The sequence below is a fragment of the Protopterus annectens genome, chromosome 2.part0, assembly GCF_019279795.1.
Source record: "Protopterus annectens isolate FY-2018-M chromosome 2.part0, PAN1.0, whole genome shotgun sequence".
Taxonomy (NCBI): Eukaryota; Metazoa; Chordata; order Ceratodontiformes; family Protopteridae; genus Protopterus; species Protopterus annectens.
Window position 1 is genome coordinate 1,248,998,774 of NC_056728.1, and position 15,493 is coordinate 1,249,014,266.

Sequence of the window (15,493 nt, forward strand, 5' to 3'; positions counted from 1 at the left end):
CACTTGTGATAGTACTGATGATTAACATGGAAATGCTAGTTACTAAATCTGGAGTGAATCTGTATGATGGATCATATCTACACCAAGGAGAACATAGCACTGCTGTGCATTTCAGATGATGTTGTGTAATAGTTACACAGGGTATATTGGCTTTATTTAGTTATGCACTCCATTGAAGGGGTCCATGCTTGAGAATCCTCTCTATTTACCAATACTTGTGGATTGTGCATCTCTGAGAACTGACATATTTCACAGATAAAGATGCTCCAGTATCATAGACTGTGCTATATACCCAATGCATGTGTTCTACACATGACTGTGTCTGCATGTTTCCCTGCTGATCACTCCTGGGTTAAAGTTGTACACATCTGGAGTGTCCTCTGATTGCTGTTGAGGACCACATTTAGTTTAATTGAGTGGTTTCTGCACAATGTACACTGTTATGCCTGTGTGTGTGTGTATGTGTGTGTGTGTGTGTGTGTGTGTGTGTGTGTGTGTGTGTGTGTGTGTGTGTGTGATGGAGGAGCGGTAGCTACACATGTACCACAATGTGCTTTTTTACACATATCACACCATAATGAAGCATGACATTTTCAAGTGTTTTTTAATAGCATACAAATGAACTGGTCTATGGTTATTCATCAAAAACTAACCATCAAATCAAAACTTAATCCAAAGGACAAACCATCAAAAAACAATATGTCTAACAATTATAATTGGCCAACATCAAGGAAGCTGAATGGAGCACTTACTTACTGGTAAATTAGCAATAATTAAAGTTGCCCTTTTACCACTGTAGTACAACCTCGGAGTTAGTATATATAATTAGCAGGGGTGTGGGGGGCCAGCCCCCCCACATAAGGAGTGTTTTACTCTTTATGTGGGGGGCACAGCCCCCACACTCCAGCTAATTATATATACTAACTCTGAAGTCACACTACAGTGGAGAAAGAACAGGTTTAATTATAGCTAACATACTAATAAGTAAGTGCTCCATTCAGCATCCTTGATGTTGGCCAACTATCATCATTCAACATATAGTTTTATGATGATTTTGCTATTTGATTTACTGTTGCTTTGATGGTTAGTGTTTGATAAACAGTCGTTTGATGAATGTGCTGTTCAGTGAATAACCATAGACCCCTCATGGGCACCTGTCTTTGCATTACATTCATGTGTGTCCCCTTGTTACATGCACATTCCAGTCCTTGGACCTTTCCAACACATGTGCATGAATGCTGTGCTATACATCTACGCTCCTGAGAAGTATTGCACTCTGTATGCATCACTTTACATATCTGTACAGTATTTATGTAAAGGACATTGATGCACATGTGAATATGACAGATTTGCTGTTGTTGATCATTACTGTGGTGTATATAACAGCTTCATGTGTCTTTGCCACACCTTTCTCAATGCTTCATCAATCAGAGGCTGCCATTATCATGTAACACAGGTGCTATTACTTAGCTGGTTGTATTCAGCCCTTTGTCTGTGTTTCACAATGTGCTCTTTCACATATTTATACCCTGGGACTGTTTGGTGCACAGCTGTAATATTATCCTTACAAGCATTCTACCAACCCTGTATGCATGTATCACTATCAAAGTTGAGTGTACATATGTTGTATATAGGCAGTCACTACTCATATAATCATATTGCTGTTTGTGCCTATGATCCACCATCTGGAGACATGCATTTGCACACATACCTGATGTGTGACTGCATATTTTGTTATAATAACCATGCTAACTACAATCACACATTTCCATTGACTACTGTTGTGATATTAGTGGGTACTTGCCAGTTGTGTACACTGCAAGTGACAATATTGTGCTGTTGTGATGCAGTAGTATCACTATGTCATGAATGTGCAATACATGACTTTTTTTGTCATGCATACACATGGTAATGCATGGATAGCTTTTCATGACTGATGCATCAGTTTATTGTTCACATGCACCATACAGTGTGACCCTGCATAAAGCACTGCAGGTATCATTTTGTAGGCAGAGTTACCTCAACCAGAATAGTACTGTGTGGTAACATGTTACTATAACAACACCATTGTGCCTTTCACATTTTTTTTACAAGAAGAAAAATGATAGTTATGCATACATTGGCTGTGGTGTACATGCAGCATTAGTTACCTGGCATAACTGGGCTGTGAGCTTCTTACATTTGCTCAACATGTTTTTACATTTGGATGTGTTCATGCAGAGGTACAGCTCTGCAGTAGCAAGTGTGATATTTCTTCTGTGGTTCCCCATCTAGTATTGTTGTCATCTGCATTACCAAGAAAATGTCCATGGACTGCTGCACTTTGCTGTGTTATCTTTTCTGGAATGGAAGGGCTCCACATACCATACCATCAGTCAATCCTGATCCACCATTTAGGTGCAGAGACACACAGTTTACAAAAGTGCAGTAAAAATGTTGTTTACATTGGTGCATTTTTAGCCTTGCCTGTCATGATGGCTGATGTATAGGTTACATCCCTCCTTTGCTTGGCCTTGTATGCATTATCCCCTTCTACCACACTGTCTACCTGTGTACTGTATGCATGCATGTTGATATCCCTTGGTGTTCACATTCATGACCTTTGTTGTCTGGTATCTTCTATGTTTTATGTTTCTGTCCTACCCAATTATCTGTTCCCATTTACCAACACATAAACAATTCTTCTTTCCTAAAGAAAAAGAGTAAAAAAGGACTTTCATTGAAAAGAATACCCATGCTCCACTGACCAACCCCAACCCACCTTTCCCCTCTTCCATATGCAAATGAGATGAAGCTTTTAGTTAGGAGTTGGTGTAATGGTTAAGGTGTTTAACTCACAAGCACAAAGTACAAGCTATTAGTTTCACCTTCAAAAGGGAAATTGGCTACACATAAAATGGCCCACAAATGTAGCTAGCATAGTGTTTAATTATGAGATTATCTTATTTTTACCCTTACCACCTTCTTTCACCCTCATTAATCGGGGAGTGCATTTTATGTGATTTCTATACACATTATATTCCTCAAATTATTAACTGTCCTACCTAATTATCCTATTGGCTTTACCAACACCACACCTATTCTTTATTTTTTCTAAAAAAGGAGCCTATCCCTTCAAAACAAGAAGGACACCCATGCCCCTGTGGTATACCTCTCAACCTACAGATATTGATAATAGGAACAAAGGTGTTTGAAAATGAAATACATCAAGCCAAAAAATTGCACATCTAATAGCATAACTTTTAAATACCAAATAGCAAATAACTTTTCCTGCTTCCAGTAGAAACAAGGGATACTACTGCAAAACATGTTTCAAAACAGAGAATTAAAAAATGATGGCAAAAATAAGCAAATTATCAAAGTGACATTGTAGGGCGGCCATGGTGGTGCAGCAGTTAGCGTTGCCACCTCACAGCAAGAGGTTCTCTGGTTCGATTCTTGGCTGGGGTGCCTTTTGTGTGGAGTCTGCATGTCCTCCCTGTGGTCGCGTGGGTTTCCTGCTCATGTTCCGGTTTCCTCCCACATCACAAAGACATGCTGTAGGTGGATTGGATACTTCAAATTGGCCCTAGGTGTGAGTGTGTGCATGCTTGTGCCTTCTGTGGAAGGTTGGGCGCCGGGCTGGCACCTCGGCACCATAAAACTCCACTGCCAATCATGAGTGGACAGGTGATCCGCTGTGGCGACCCCTAACCGGGAAAAAGCCAAAAGAAGAAGATCAAAATGACATTGTAAAATATATAGTCTTTAATGAACTGTTGCAGAATTCTACCAGAGAAGGTAATTTATTTTTGCTTCTACAAAGGGAAATGTAAGAAAGGTGTCATCTCTCTTTATATTATTGGTGTCACTAATTTGTTTGTCATGTAGAATGGTTTTACATGTACCAGACAATTTCAAAAATCATGCATGATGAGAGGGATTCAGAAAATTGTGTGAAGAAGTAAATAAAGCCTGAGAATAGGGACATACCTCCAAAAATATGTTCATAATGGGCAGAGTTAAATCAAGCCTGAAAATAGGAACAGTCTTTCCAAATAGGGACATTTGAGAGGTCTGACTCCTGGCCATCTCTCCAACCACCCTGGCATCTCTTTGACTACCCTTTCCTTTCTGCCATGCATGCTATGCAGCTTTACTCTTACCCTCTCTTTCATTACTATCTCCCCACACATTGTCATGTGTCCCACATGTCCCACTCACCACATTTTGTTTTTGTTTATACTGCCTGTTGACATGCTACCACATCACAATATCTTTTTTCTTGAGATGCTTGACATATTCAACAGTATTTTGATAATATGCAATATATGTTTATGAAAATGTCCATAAGAATCACAATTTGTTTGTGATTTTTTTATAAAAATACTTTGTATCAATACATATATGTACTTTTTACTGGTTACTTCTGCTACACTTCTTTAATAGACACATACAACTTCTTAATCATGTGCCATATATATAGCTGTACAATATAATTATATAAGATTCACCGTCAGCAATGTACTTCTTTTATATTGTTAATTTGTGACTATTTTTGATTTTTGTTGCAGGCTTTCTATTTTTTGCCATATGAAATTAACTTTCTGATGTATCTTCCCGTCTTTGATGGAGTGTACTTGCCTATATATCCTAATTCTGCATTGAATATGCTTTCTGTATTGCGTAGTCTGGCAGACATTATCCCCTTATCACAGCACACACCATATGTCTACACTGGTCTTTTGGAAACTGGACATACACCCAATAATTATTTTTGCCAGTTGTACCTGCTAAATAAACAACTGAATATTCACTGAGAGTTAATAGATTTATAAATGGCTTCATAATAGTTTTTGCAATGGCTGATGTTTTAGCATGCATTTTTACTGCCTTTAAGCAATACAAAAGACTGAAGCATACCTCTAGGATTAATAGTTTCTATTTACTCAATTACTTACTTAGCTCCATACTCACTCTCAGCAATCTTGGAGACTTCCACATTAACACAGGCATTATGATGATTGTCCTCTCCATTAAGAGATATAATCACTGATTCTGCATTGTCTAATAGTAAAAAAACAACACTTCTCCATCACTACACTCCAGAAAGCTTCACTTCCCTCATTACTTCATTATACTCACATTCTTCCATTAATTTCATCAAAAGACTATTATATAATCTATCTTTTGATTCTGCAGTAATTTGCATTGACTCATATCCCAAAAATATTCTGTTGGTGCAGCACCAAAATCTTTCCTCCCCTTCAAAAAGAATAGGGATTTATTTAATTGCATCAACATTATATTCACATTACATCATAAAAGGAAATAATTTGCAAACACTGTTTTTAAAAAAAAAAACATAATAACCATACTCATTTGAGAAAAATGTCTTGTCTTATTGTATAAAACAAGATAGCAACTAATCCCATTCTGTATTAGCCTACGAATGCACATCTTGAAAAATATTTAGTTTTTGACAATATTTTCTGTTTTTTTATTCCATAACAAATAAAATTCAAATACAAACTTTTCACCATTTAAAAATCCATTTGAGTTAATGATTTAAAAACATTACTCATAATTAATGAACTCTATTGTAAGTAATAAAAAGTATGTGTTTCCAATTTCCCAAAAGAACACAGAATTTGCGACATCATTTTATGCATTTTTATGTGCTATCCTCCAAATGTCTTTCACAAATAATGCTTTCTGTACTAATTTTGTTATAAACTGACATTCATTATATAGTTGATTTTCTAAAGATACCTATCCAGGTCTAAAAATATTTGCATAAACAAAGATAATTGTGAAGCTTTTCGAGTATAAACCAATTTGTTAACCTCTGCTTTCCAGTCTTTTATTGTTTTCAACACCATCTTTATCTCCTGTTTTGTTTTTACTGTCCCTAAATTTGTTTAGCCAGTTTTCTACCTATTTCAAATCTTTGTTAGTAACTACTTAATATTAAACTGTGAATGTATTTTGCACGGATTCACTTCATAATCTCGAAATACTGAAATCTCGAATTTCAGTTTTTCGAGACCATGAAATCGAATCCATACAACACCGAAACAGCAAAACCATGAAGCCCAAAATTGCGAAATTCAAAACACCTAAAACACAGCACACACCAGACCACACATATACCACAACACCCACACCACAACATAAATAAAACAACACGCATCCACAAACCTACAACACAAATAAGCAGGGGGGAAAACCACCCTGCACCCCCCTATGTGGGGGCTGCACCCCCCCATACCCCCCTATTTATATATACTAACTTCATGATCTCACAAACAGTAAACAAAAGCAAACACACACACACAAACACATTCTACAGTCCCTCACAGACACACATCACATGTAGCAGCACACTCACATACACTCAAGCTCCCACCCAAACCCCTTATAAAACACTCACTTACCTGACATAACACCTAAATCTACACACAGCACTGCACACCATCCACATACAATCCCAGACATTACGTAGCATAAAGCCATAACCGCGTATTTGAGATATTCGAATTTGCGATTATGTACTTTCGCTATTTTCAACTTTTGACTTTATAGTCTTGAGATACTGAAATTTGACATTTCAGTATTTCGAGATTATAAAGCATTTCCATTTTGCACACGTTATATGTAAAAAAATTAAAAAATAAAATACAATAAAATAGCTACATTAATCCATACATTTTTGGGTTACTTATATGAAATTTGAGATTAAGTCAGTTATACCATATCTTCAAGAAGAAAACAGTCATCATTTTAGCGTTCAGCTTTTCTGATAATAACAATGAATGAAACAAATAAGTACCAAAACCTTAAATTAATGCTTTTAACATAAAAAATTATCAAATAAAAATGTTTTCTCACCATGCTTGAATGTTTTAGACTGATGATAATATCTCTTCCCACTGCTTTTTTATAACCCCTTGTTCTCTAAATTTCAGATCCAACACCTTAGTACTCTTCATATTAAATTCAATATTACCTAATGTTCTACTAAAGCCATATCCATTAGTTTATTGATTCCTATTTAATCCAAACCAAGCAAGATACTTCATCAGTATGAACAACTATTGTCTTGTATCTACTTAAAGAATCACGTCATATCCAAAACAGAATAGATGGAAAAGTACTTGTATCAAAAAATCAATTCCATTTTTATAAGTACATTTAATACAAGCAGTCCATACTACAAACAATATAGTGATCAGTAAGCAGCCTTTACACAACCATTTAGATATGAAAACTTAGTGCCCTATATGGCTATTAGCTATTGAAAAACTGAATTATTCTAGGATATGATAATGGAAGTGCAACATACAGAGCATAAACCCAACATTTGCTTTAAAGTTGCATGAGTTATGTTATCATATGCTTTCTCTATGTCCAAAAGATTCAAGGTTTCTAAATGCATGAAATTACATGCACAGGAGAGTACACACACACACACACACACACACACACACACACACACACACACACACACACACACACATGCACATCCTCACAGTATTTACCTTCTTTTGTGCAAAGAGCAGTTGGAGTGCACCATAATTGCAGCATTCAGTCTTCACTTCTCTACACAAAATAACATGGTAGGCTTTGTTTTTGAATCATGCAACCCTGCTATTTCCATCATGGTGTATGGTTCTGGGGCACAACTCATGGTCAGGATATATTAGCAGTACCCTAAACTGCTGAATTTGCATGAAGTTATATCAAGCAAAACTACTATAGCATGAATTGCTGAGCTTTCCTTCCAATAGAACTTTTCAGTGGTCTCTTTAGTTTTCCCTCATAGCGTATTGAGCAATCCTGTTAAAATAGCATTATCCAATATGTTCTATGTTTCTGAGTATCTACTTTCCCCCTGTGAGATTTATTGATCTGTAATATGGGGCAATGAGTTTTTGTAAAGCTAAAAATACATTCCAATTCATGTCTCATAACTTATAGCAAATGTAAAACATTTAAACTGAAAATAACTAGCAACTAAAAAAGTTCCACTAAGTGTAAAAATCAAAATCATAATGAAAACCAACACAGTAGTAGCCAACACTGTGGAAAAAACATATTTAAAATACAGAATAACAGTTAAGCACTTCTGTTCTTCTTTAACAGCACTAAGAACTTCATCAGAACTGGTTAATACACTGATGTAATAATTTATATATTGTAAATAATCACATGAAAAAAATCACACTTAAAAAAATAAACATTTAGTTTTAAAACATTATCTGCTTGTCACAAATGAGTATAAAAAACTTGTAAACAGTAATTCAAATGCTAGACACATACATTAAGTAAAGTGCAGGTGCTTTGAAACACAAAGTGCTATTAATTGATACATGATCATTCAAAACTGAGGTTTGGGTGGTAATAAATAACAGCTGCCAATGCAGCTCCCTTGATTCAAGCTTGTCCTTCCAGCATCCACTTCACTCAATCCTGGGAGCCTTCTCACAAAAAAAAAACAAAAAAACTAAAAAACTTTTTAAAATTAATAAATTTCCATCAGTGCCTACTAAGTTCATTTGTTAAACCATTCTTTCTGATTGCATGTGCATCCTCATAAACCCTTGCATAAAGTACCCTTTCTCTTTTTCAAACATAAAATGAGGGCCAAGGTATTCAGCGAGCAAGATGCACCACTCTATTTGTAACACAATTAAAGTTTCCTTTGCAAGCTATCACCCGAGGCTAGTTTATCAGTGTAGTATTCATAATGTCCCAGATAAGTCTACTTTATGAACATGTTCCAGATGTGTCCGTACCTAAATTGCACATCATGTAAACATAAAATGCATCAGTGTCCTTTTTTCCAACAGAGCTTAAAGATTATTTCTTTTAAAAACAAAAGTGGAGCTATTCCCAATTTATTGGTTAATCCAATGTGACCAATCACACCTACCCAATTTTTGACAATGATTTTTTTTACTTCAGTTATTCTGTTGTTAAATCGTAAAATCATTGCTTTTCTAAATCCTTCATTTTCTTTCTTTTTTTTTCTTTTTTTATCTCAGTACTGTTGGTTTTTGAATGTATGCCTTTTTAAAGTTGGGAGGAAACACATTAAGGCTTTTGCCAGTAATTTCATTCCCCAATTCATCCATCATTTAAGGGTGATAACCTCTCCCAAGGAACAATCCTTTTAAAATATTGAGTTATACTAAAATACTGCATCCTCAGACACAAGTCTAGGTTACCTAATCTTTTCACCTCTTGCTATGTTCCTATTCCGCCACATTGGGTGACAACTACAGAAATATAAATTACTCTTGGAGGTTTTTTCCTATGCATATTAGATTCATACCTCATGGCTTTCTTGTTCTTACATACTTAGACATCAAGATAATTAATACCAGTAAAACTGTTTTTGCAAGAGAAACTGATAAATTCAACAGTATGGTTAATGTACTGAAACATTTCATCAAACATAACTAATGTTCCAGTCCAGAAAATAAATGTATTATCAAAAATATCACAAATAAGAAAACATATTAGAACAGAATCTGCTATTGAAAATAAACATATCCTTCCATACCCACATGGTAATGCTGGCAAATATGGAGGATGCAGAAGGACCCATAGCAACCCCCTTAAACTGTTGAAAAAATCCATCCTCAAAACAAACATAGCTATATCTCAAAACCATGTCAACACATTGTTTAATAATAACTATGTCATAGTGACACATGGATTTGGCAGCCACTAAGGCATTATGAAACCACTCTATGCCAACATCATGGGGGATGACAAGGGATAAATCCTTAGCATCTATGGTAGGAAAGAAAACTTGGTCATCAAACATTTCCTAGTCAATATGTACATGTAAATTCCTAGAGTCTTTTAAAGTGTGCTATTTGCTAGAAGGAAAATTCTTAATCTTCTTGTTGACAAAAATCAAAAGAGGCCCTGTTTTCAAACTTGAAAAATCCACAGTTGGATATAACGGGGGGGGGGGGTTGATTTGACTTTTGTGAGCATTTTTTATTCTGGTATTCCAAATATAGCAGGGATAACATGATTTTTCACCATCATGTGATGCACAAATTCAGGACTTAAATTCAATGCTTAGTTCCTGTAACAAAACATTGATCATCATGTATGCTACACTGATTTCATAGATAGAGCCAGGCATAAAATATGCTCCACCATTCAGGTAATTCATCATTCTTCCTAAATACACAACAACCCCACACCCCACTGGGATTTATGATTTGTCAGAAATCATAGATTTCAATAAACTGTACTTTCTGGAAAAGTTGCAATAATACTTAAAATTCCTCTCCTTCACCACATTACATAGGTCAGATTTATACATCTTCTCAAATACTGAAAATTTTGACATTGTAGGGTTTTGACTTTTTGAACAAACCACAGTCTTCTCCCCATCAGCATTCTAAAGCAATGAGCCCAAATGTTATTTTCTGACATACAACTTTAAATCCACTAACAAATTAACTAAATTAATTTTATTGCTGGGAGTAAATGTAAAACCTTTTGGAAATAAAATAACATTTATATCAATGTACAAATGGCTAGTATTATAAATCTTAAACCATTAAAATCAAGCAAACAGCCAAAGCACAAATCCAAAGCTGGAAAAAACAGATAAAAAACACACACAATGCAGCAGTAATGAAAAACGTTTTTTAGCACCAAACAAACATCTGGTACCTCGGCCTTTCCACTTCAAGGATACACACTAAAGTGCTCATATATCTTAAATACCAGGTAAACCCCTTAATTGGTTCATTCATTAATTACCACCAATTAAGTTTTAAAGTGCATAAAGACATGCCCCAAAAAAGTTCACTTTGATTGCAAAAATAACACAATATTAAAATGCAACCATCATTATTACATATCAAAATGCATCTAACTACAGTACATCCTGCTATTATCATATATTAATACCACATATAAAAACATAAATCTTAACCATATTTACTAAACATATTTAACATATTTAAATATATATTTTAACCAAACAAGTGAACCTAGCTGACCTAAAAAAAATGCTCAACATCCTAAGCTGTTAACTTTCAAATTAAGTCCACTGGGGGATAATGTACCATAATTCAAAATCATTTTGCTTTTTAATGAAATTAATTTTTAGTAAAAATCACCTCCTCTTAAGGACATTGGACTAGCAAGGATGCTGAAAAAAAAGGAACTATCATCCCCCCATGTGTGCTGCAAAAATGTTCACCTACTGGACTTCTAAAATTTCTGTTCTGAATATCTTCGAAATGTTCTAATATTCTCACCTTAACAGCTCTCTTTGTTTCACCAATGTACCATTTAGTAACCTGACAACCACCGCCCACTATGTATACAACCCCACAAGACTTGCATGTGAATCTGTTCTTACATTTGAACTTATGTCCATTAATAAATTAATGAATGTACCTGAAATGTTTCTAATCCTTCTACACACTTTACAATTCCCACAGACATAAGAACCTGCCGTCCCCTTATCCACAGTATACAAGGGAATGTTTAATAACTCCTTTAAGTTCAGATATCTACCATAAGAAAATCTAACCATACCAGGGAACAAATGACCCACTTAATCATCCAGACACATTATGTGCCAAAGTTCCAAAATTAAATTCTTCATAACTGTGGAAAAGGGATAGTATCTGGATACAAAGTACAAATCTTTCCCAACAAATCTTGGCTTGAGGTTTATAAAACCTTGCCCTTCTTTCGTCAGATAATGTTGGCATTTTTTTAGATTCTGTATTTAAAAGGCAGGAGTCTAAGCTGGATGTGGCAGAGTTAAAAATGTTAAGATTTGCACTGGGTGTGACAAGGGTGGACTGGATTAGGAATAAGTATATTAGAGGGTCAGCCCAGGTTGGACAGTTTGGAGACAAAGTCAGTGAGGTGAGATTACATTGGTTTGGACATGTGCTGAGGAGGGATGCTCAGTATATTGGGAAAAGGATGCTAAGGATGGAGCTGCCAGGTAAGAGGAAGGTCTAGGTTAAGGTTTATGGATGTGGTGAGAGAAGATGTGCAGGTGGTTGGTGTGATAGAGAAAGTTGCAGAGGACAGGAAGAAATGGAAACAGATGATCCACTGTGCTTTGTTTTGTTTTTAAATGTCTCCTGGCCTACATAGCATCGGTTTCCTGTTGCATCCTCTTTGTATCATTGTCACTATCAGTGTTTGATCTACTGTTTTTGTTTGAATTGATGTAGTCACATCACATATTTATTTTACATCACTTATCTCAGGTCTGCATTTACTATACAGGAGAAGAATATCGTGTTCTTGCATGAAATCAGTATCTCCTTAATCTAATGAGTGTGACCATGATTCATTGCAGGTATTGCCAAGTGAGGCACAGATAAACATATCTGTCCAAGAACAGATTCACTGTGAACTTTTGGATAATATATTTCATGATTTTCACTAGTATTAGAAATGCAAACAATGGGGTTACTGTACGGACTGTCCCATGGCAGAACTGAAAATGTTACTGCAGAAACTGTGGACATTTTACTTACTATTGTACAAGTTATAGTAGTCACATACTATCAACACTGTTGGAATACTGTGTGCATATTATCAACCAGGTGATAGCAATAATTTTACTAAGTCTCACAAGTTATATTTATCCAAAGGAAATGTGAACCCCGTGTAGTTAGGGAGATGGTTGTGTTATATAGTTTAAAAAGAATACAGTAGACTCCTTTCCATTTAAGCCATGAGTGCACCTTATAATTTCTTTCCTAATTCCAAAAGCATAATACATACTTGTTATATACTACATTTTGTCCAATAATAAATATATATATATATATATATATATATATATATATATATTTGTATGTGCGTGTGTATATGTATATATATATATATATATATATACACACACACACATACATAAAGTCTCAGTGTGTAGTACATTACATTTTAATCACATAATGCATTCTGAGAAAAAAAATGAGTTTTTCCTCTTTCTGCATCACATATTTTCAGTCACATCTCATTAACTTTTATTAAAACCACGACAATGGAGCCCAGTACCAGAACAGTACACAACTAAACAAAGCAAAAGGTACTAGTGGAAGAAAACGGCTCCTTTTTTTCTTTTTTTAGCAGCTTTATTAACAAAAGTAACGAACCAAGCAGCAACACGTAGTTTCAGCAAAACACTCCAAACACATTAACGCTATGTCTCCACACCTGCGTTTTCGTTTGAATACACTTCCTCAGATGCACAATACTACAAGCTCTTCCCCTTCTGCTTAAATACTATTGCTGATTGAATAATTAATCCTAATAATACAATAATTACTTAATTGCCATATTCTTCATATATTATACTAAAAATCACATTTACAAAGTGCCTTCATGTCTACCCTTAAAATCATGTTACAATTTATTACATTCCTGCTCACAACATTTTCTATAATTAATTATCAACTTTTATTCATAATATTCAAAACATTAAAATTTGACATTTTATATACAAAAATCTAAACATATAAAATATATATACAATAATATATACAAACATACAACTAAAAAACATCCAATGCCCTCTGGTGTCTGGATGAACACATTACACCCACTGTTTTCACAGTAATGCCCAAACTTAATACACTTCAAAGTTTACCCAGGTTCAAATTCATTTCTTACAGATACCCTTTCCCATAATTATCCTGCCACTTCTTTTTACCTTTTTTCCACAAAATAATGCTGATTAATTATATATTTAATTATCTTTAATAATGTCTCAGTATCTTTAATCCCCTGTTATAAATTTTCCAACTCAGAGCTTCGCTGCTCTTATTTTCAATACTGGGGCCAAAGATACATAATTATTCAACCCTGGTGGGTTATAAGCTTCCAAATGAAGTTGCCATAGTAACTCTTTGTACTCAATTGTCTCCTCCCATTGTCCACCACGTATATCTTTGTTTACAACCTCTAACACAAAGAAGGTATAATCAGCTTCTTCACATTTTATTTTATGCTTGTACAGAGCATTACACATATTTTTTGTCTTCATCTCATAGTTATGCTCGTAGATTCTATCTCTTAGTCTTCTTTCAGACTTCCCCACATAAAATGCCTCACATTTCTTACAAATACTTAGGTATATTATACCTTTTGTTTGACAATTAACATATTGCTTACTCTGCACTAATATGTCCCTACTTTTCACATAAATTATATCTTTATTGCAAATATACGGGCACTGGGAGCACCTCCCACATTTATATGTGCCTTTTCTCTCCCTGGAAGTAGTGTTTTCCTTAATTTTTCTTTCAAACAAATTTTTCAAATTTCTCCCTTTTCTATATGTACATTTCAAGGGTTGTATAAACAGACTTCTTAAATCAGAGAATTCACCAAACTTTACCCATTCTTCCTCCACTATTCTTTGTATGACCTTAGCCTCCCCACTATAATCTGTTATAAAGTTATTTCTTAACTTAAAATTGTTTTTTTCGAGGTTGGTCACCTTCTCAAGGTCATCTTCCTGTCCTAAAATAGGCCGATATTTGTCCACTCTTCCTTCCCTTACTTCCTTCTCAATTTCATCTATTAATTTCCTTGGGTAGCCTCTATCTAAAACATCCCTCTTAGTTTCATACACTCTTCCTCATAATCACTGTCCCTAGAGGTCATCCGACTACCTCGAACATACTGCCCTTTTACTATTCCCTTTTTGTGGTGGTGGGGGTGTGCACTTTCATATGCCAAAAAGGAGTTAGAGTAATTTTCCTTTCTAAATACTTTTGAGTAAAATACACCTTCTCCTTTCCCTACAAAAATGTCCAAGTATTTCAAAGCCTCTACACTTTTGGAAAAAGTAAAAGACAAAAAGGAGGTTGTTTGAGATATGTATTGAAAAAAGGCATCAAACTCAGCTTCTGTGCCCACCCATAATATACAAACATCATCCAAAAACCTTTTATACATTTTCCAGCAGCTTTTGAACTTTGAATTTAACACAAACTTTTGCTCCCAAGCTGCCAGAATGATGTTTGCATATATGGGTGCACAGTTTGCACCCATAGCAATTCCCTTTATCTGCCTGAAAAATTCGCCTTCAAAATGTAGGAAATTACTCTTCAATACAAGCTCCATTAGTGTCAAAATTAAACAAAATTCATTGTGAGTATACTTTCCATAATTAATCAAAGCCTCCTCAAACCATTCCATACCCTCTTTATAGGGGATGGATGAAAAAAGATCCACAATGTCCAAGGTTATAAATACTAATTCTTCCTCAAAAAACTCCTTCTTCAAATTTCGAAGTAAATCCCATGAGTCTTTTACTACGCCTCCACATTCCTTCACTATTCCCTTTAACTTACAATCCAGCCATCTGGCTATAGGAGCAGTCACTGAGCCCTCTGAAGAGACTATAGGTCTCATAGGGGGGTTTAATTCGTCTTTATGTACCTTAGGTATTCCGAATATGTTAGGAATCTTTGGTTTCTCTACATTTAAAAATCTA